This window comes from Sorex fumeus, unplaced genomic scaffold (genome assembly GCF_029834395.1).
Source record: "Sorex fumeus unplaced genomic scaffold, SorFum_2.1 ptg000002l, whole genome shotgun sequence".
NCBI classification, from domain to species: domain Eukaryota; kingdom Metazoa; phylum Chordata; class Mammalia; order Eulipotyphla; family Soricidae; genus Sorex; species Sorex fumeus.
The window spans coordinates 78157817-78164273 of record NW_026606059.1 but is presented as its reverse complement, the minus strand read 5'-3'; positions in this window follow the sequence as shown (position 1 = coordinate 78164273).

Sequence of the window (6457 nt, the reverse complement as noted above, 5' to 3'; positions counted from 1 at the left end):
CCCTTTCCTCCCCACCCCAACGAGACCCCGAGTTGCCGCCCATGTACGGCCTCTCTGGCCCCCGATCAAGCTGCTGAACGGCCATGATCCAAGAGACTCAGGAACAAATCTCAGAACCCAGCAGGTTTTGTCAGAGATCCCTCCAGATTTAATTGTTCAAATTTCAGAATTTTAAAATTGCGCAGCCACTACTGTGGCCGCACAACATTGAATGTTATTTATAACCAGCAATAGAAAACAAATTGTCTACGGTTGCCTTTTCAGCTGATCTGATTGTTGGGGTAAAATCCCAAGTAATAATGGTGGGTCTGGTGTTGAAATATTGAATGTAATTAAAGTAGAGAGAGAGTAATGTGGAAATCATCTGCCCCACATGTAGGGAGAGGGTGTGGGATGGGGGCATATACTGGGGGTTTTGGTGTTGGAAAATGGGCACTGGTGAAGGGATGGGTGTTTCATTGTATGACCATGACTTAAACCCGAAAGCTTTGTAACTGCTCTCACGGTGATTCAATAGATAAACTTATAAAAAAGAAAAAAAAATATTTTTATAAAGTTTTTCACAATAATTTATTACATTCAGTAACACCAATCCCACCACCAGTATACCTTCCCACTACCATTATTTTGTGTTTTCCCAACCAACACCCCAAGCCTGCCCCAATTGCAGGCCCTAAGTAATTTATTTTGTATTACTTGTTATGAATAATTCTCTAAAAATGATCAAAATTATTTCCTTAGAAGGAATAGCACAGCGGGTAGGGCGTCTGCCTTGCACGCAGCCAACATGGCCGACCCGAGTTCGATTCCTCCGCCCCTCTCGGAGAGCCTGGCAAGCTACCGAGAGTATTCGATATGCCAGACACAGTAACAACAAAGTCTCCAATGGAGACGTTACTGGGCCCGCTCGAGCAAATCGATGATCAACGGGAGGGCCTTTACTTACTTTACTAGAAGGAAGTGTATGAAGATTGCTGTATCTCACCCTGGAGCCATTGAACCCTTGTACTAGAGATTACTAACATGTTGTTACAGGTTGAGCCTTGTGTGCTAATATTTTTTAATCGAGACTGGTAGCCTTCCTACTTGACATCCTATCCAATATGTGCTACTCCTGGTACCTCAGTGGTATAGAGTATGAGATATCATGTGGTTGAAAATGTAGTCACATACTCCAGGAATTCTAAAATTTTTAATAAGGTGATATAGCTGGAATTAAATTTTAATCTGGATGGTGACTTTGGGTCTGGAGGTATCTCTGCAGCCTGTTGCTCTCTTCCAAGGTTTATTTGTGAGTCTCTGAATCATAGCCAGTTAGTGAGCTTACATGGTGCCAGACACAGTTTGTGGGCATGATAGCCAGGCTCCTAGAAGCACTGGGGCATGGGAGGAGATCACCCATTCTTGCCTCCATGAGAACCTGGAGATTTCAGTCACAAAACCCACATACCTGAGTTTTTCAGCAGATTCACTCATGGATGAGGTTAGTCCGAGATTGTGGAGATCATGAGCATGGCAGCGATTGGATTCTGGAGGTTTTCAGCTGCCAGGGCTTTGTTGGGGCAGATGGGGGACTCACCTGCCCTCTGGGGCCTTTTTAATGCGGGTTTGATCACATAGGCACGATCAGTTATTAACTCACCCCATGGGTCCCCGTTGGGCAGGATGGGAGTGGAGGCATTGCATGATTCAGGCTTCTAGCCACGGCTTGATTTTTCTGGGTACCAGTCCCCATATGGAAGCCTGACACATGTAAGGCACATGCCCTACCACTGAGCCCCGGCTCCCCTGCACCCACCTCCCGTGCTTGGCATTCTCATCCTCTTCCACTGACTGGGAAGTGCCCCTCCCATGCCTCAAGGGCCTTGTCTGCAGAAGGAGAGAATAATTCTGTGTATGCTAGCTACGGGCATAACATGTGCCCTTCTGCTTGGTTTGCTCCTTATCACTCTGGCCCCAAGAAACGGTGTCATTCAGCACAGAGACATGTGCTATCTTCCTGGGGTCAAGGGATACCAGGAAAGCCGTCGCCCCTGGCATCCGGAATCACTGGCAGCCGTTGCTAAAAGGCGTCTGTGCATCTGTGGCCTGGGGAGTTCGCAGACCCCCAGGCACTCAGCCTGGGAGTTTGGTCACTGGAGCAGAGGGTGGCAGGAAATGCCTCAAAACTGGACTGGGAAGTTGGCAGAGTCCCCCCATCCCACCGTGCATGAACCAGAGCCCTCTGGGTGGCTGGTATGGTTCAGACCTGGTATGTGTGAGAGCACCGCGCTCAGGAGTCCATCGGGGCTGAAAAGGATTGCTGGAAGCGCCTCATGAGCCGGTGGGGACTTGTCTGCAGCACGGTCACTGCTAAGAGCTGGAATCCAGCACTCCCAGGGCAGCTCTGGCTAGCGGGAAAGCTGACCGCCAAGAAGATAAACAGGGAGTCCTGTTGGCTATCTAGCTATCTGCCTGCGGGGCTAACTCAGGGTGACCACTGAGACCTGCAATGGCACGCTGGGCCACTCTGTACAAATGTTAGGGCCCAGAGGGACAGACTGGGGAATTGGAGTCCTTTGCTCCAATAACACTAGTGGAAGGAAGTTGACACTGGTGGTAGGATTGATGCTAGAACACTGTACTCCGGAAACTCACCTATGAATGACTTTGTAAATCAACCTGTTCTCCTTCTTCAAGGTGGTTTTGAAAGCTTCCCATGCATCTAACAGGAAAAATGCATGGGGCTCACTCTGGTGGGACTGAGGGGGCCATATGGGGTGCCAGGGATCAAACCCATATTGGCTAAGTGCAAGGCAAGTTCAGCCCTACTGTTGGATTATCACTCTGGCCCCAGCATAGATATTTTTAAACTTATTTTTTATTTATTTTTTCTTTTTTTAAGACACTGTGATTTACAAAGTCATTTATAGGTGAGTTTCTGACATACAGTGCTCTAGCATCAATCCTACCACCAGTGTTCTTTTAAAATTACAGCCGGAACAACGAGGTAACTTAAGTGGTAAAGCACTGAGTTGGCAACTACAAGGCCCTGAGTTTAACCCCTGGCATTCCATGCCCATTCCAGCACTACCCTTTAAGACTACCAGCAAGTCCCCAACTGGAATGATCGTGGAGTGGGTTGGACACTTGCCTTGCGTGAAGCTGATCCTGGTTCAATCCCAGTCACCCCTTATGGTCCCCAGAGCCGGGCAGGAATGATAATCCTGAGCAGAGAGCCAGGAATAATTCCTGTGCCTAGCAAGGTGTGCCCCCACCCTCAAAACAACAACAACAAAACAATGACAAAAAAAGCAAGGGAGTGGGCCAGAGTGATAGTACCCCAAACCTCCTTATTTTTTAATTATCTATTTATTTATTTATCTTGCTTTCTGCACAAGGGTTACTCCTAGCTCATGCACTCAGAATTACTCCTGGCAGTGCTTGGGGGAACATATGGGATGCTGGGAATCGAACCCAGATCGGCCGCATGCAAAGCAAACGCCCTACCCGCTGTGCTATTGCTCCAATCCCCCCAAACCTCCTTAGAATCTCACCAGGTAAGGTTCATTCTTTGAGCTCAGGATAATTCTTCAGTTTAGCCCATGTGATTAAAAAAAATAAATAACTGTATTCATTTAACACCTTTGAGGAGATTTAACACTCTTTTGTTTTGTTTTGTTTTGTATTGTTTAGTTTTGTTTGGAGGCCACACCTGGCCATGCTTGGGGGCTACTCCCAACTCAGTGTCGTGGGGTCACTCCCAACAGTGCTTGTGAGGGGGTGGGGGGCGGAGCAGGACAGTCCAAGCCCTGGTACCAGGGATTGAACCCAGGGCTCCTGCAGCAAAGCGCCCCTTGAGTGCTCTCTTTCTCTCTCTCTCTCTCTCTCTTTCTCTTTATCTCTCTCTCTCTCTCACACACACACACACACACAGATGCACATACCATGCTCATGTGTGTGCACACACACACACACACACACACACACACACAGTCTGTCCTGGATTATCCACATATACATCCGAGTTAGAATTACAGGGGTTCTACAAGGAGAAGAGAGATTTGAGAATAAGTAACAAAACTGCACAGAGAGAGAGAGAGAGAGAGAGAGAGAGAGAGAGAGAGAGAGAGAGACTGACATTGCTTCTCTCTCTTAGAAGGGATGGAGAAGGGAGTCTGAGAGTTGGGAAAAACCAATAAACTCTAGCGGAGATAAAAATGCAAAAAAGACAGATTTCCCCCAGAGCCTGCTGAGACGTGAGCCTTTGACTTTTACCAATAGAACCCTTCCCGACTTCCGACTTCCAGAATCCCAGAGTAATACATATGTGTTATTTGGAGACACTAAGTCAACTATGATTTGTTGCAGCAGCAACAAGGCAACACTACTGTGGTACATGCTGACACACACACTGGTATACATAGATGGCAACTTGTTGAAGAGCTTGGCCTTGGGGCCAGGGGCCAGCTGAAGCTGGATGAGCATGGCCAGCACATGCAAGGCCCTGACTTTGATCCCTGGCACTGCATCCCCGGCCCCTGAGCATAGCCCTGAAAACCCCCAAGCACTGCTTGGTGTGGCCCTAATGACCCCAGCACTGCTGGGTCTGAGCTATACTGTGTCAAAGGAGTGAGCATTGTACATTTTGCCTAGATACCACCATGAGTGGCCACAGGGCCCCTTAGCACCTCTGCAAAAAAAAAAAAAAAAAAGGCAGAAAATGACCTCGATTGTCAAAATTGTCCAGCCATGAATCCTGGCTTTCCTAACCACATGACTTTGGGGTGGGTTGCTTCAGCTTAGTGACAATGGAAGTTACAACACTTACTTACTCCGGGGGAATACTGGTCTTGAAGGGATCAAATGAGTTAATCCTTGGACCTCCAACAAAGCCTTAAACAAAGAAAGGACTAGTAACATAATTGACTGTGATTCTCTTTTTTTTGGGGGGGGGGGGGTCACACCTGGTCACACAAGGGTTACTCCTGGCTCTGCACTCAGGAACCACTCCTGGCAGTGCTCAGGGAACCATATGGGATGCTGGGAATCGAACCAGGGTCGGCCGCGTGCAGAGCAAACGCCGTGCTGTCGCTCCAACCGTGACTCTCTTCTCTGCAGGGACCAGTCAGAAGTAAGTCTCGGAGGAAATGGTGAAAGGGCAGAAACATAGAGCAGGAGACACCGGGCAGCCGCATGGGTTCCCCAGCACCACTCGGAGTGACCCCCAAGCACAGGGCCAAGTAGCCTCTGAGCACCACCAGGCAGTCTCCCCAAAACCCCCTCCCCACCAAAAAAAAAAAAAAAGGCCGAGGGACAGGGGAGGCAGCTCAAGTGCTAGAATATAGACCTGGTGTGAGCAAGGCCCTGAGTTTGGTCCAAGCCCCAATCCCTGAGGACTGCTGGTGGGAACCTTATTTGAAAAACAAACAAATCTTGGCCTAACACCGCCAAGATGATGCTCCTGTACTCTGTGGATGTCCGCCTGATTGCCTGTCTTCTCTGGGCCTCATGCTGGGAAGCTGGTCGCCACAGTTGATGTTACTGACCAGAACTGGGTTTGGGTTGAGGGGCCATGCACTCAGGTCAGGACACAGGAGTGCCTGTAGCCCCCGGGTTGCATCCTCCACCTCCCACACAGTGCTCATCAAATGTACACCCGAGAAGCTTGGGAGAAAAACAGCTATCAGCTCCAAGATACGCCCAAAAGAGTGAAGGCGGGGCTGGAATGATAGCACAGCGGGTAGGGTGTTTGCCTTGCGCGCAGCTGACCCTGATTCGATTCCCAGCATTCCATATGGTCCCCTGAGCACCACCAGGTGTAATTCCTGAGTGCAGAGCCAGGAGTAACCCCTGTGCATTGCCAGGTATGACCCCCCCCAAAAAAAAAGAGTGAAGGCAGAGAAAGGAAAGTCAACAAGATTTTGATCGTTACAGAGTCATGAAGGGAAAGAAAATGAGGAACAAAATGGACATTGGGAAGCTTCAAAGAGCAGCTCTGGGATCTTGAAAAGCTTCTCCAGGAACAGCAGGTGTTGCAAAGGGTCTGGGGGCAGGGGGGCAGGGGACCGGCCCAGGGAAAAAGATGTAGCACCTTGGAAAGCTCTAAAGGGTTCAAGAGCTCCTGCTCAGAGAGCACCTGGCAAGAGAGCCTGAGCGTGACATGCCGCTGAGATGCTCCCAGACCCCACACCGGGCTGTCTCACTGGGGCAACCCAGAATGGGGAGGGGGAGTTTCCCTCCCCGCCCCAACAGAGCCCCTGCAGCCACAACCTCCAGAACTCAGTCACTGCCATGCTCACGGCTGCTCTCCGCAAGCTTGGATGAGCCTCACCTATGAGTGGATCTGCTGTAGAATAATATTCTAAGTGTTAGAATTCCCGGAGTGTGTCACCACACAACCTCGCATACCACGGATGTATACCAAGAGCAGCACATAACATTTGATGGCGTTTAAAGCAGAAGGCAGCCAATCTCA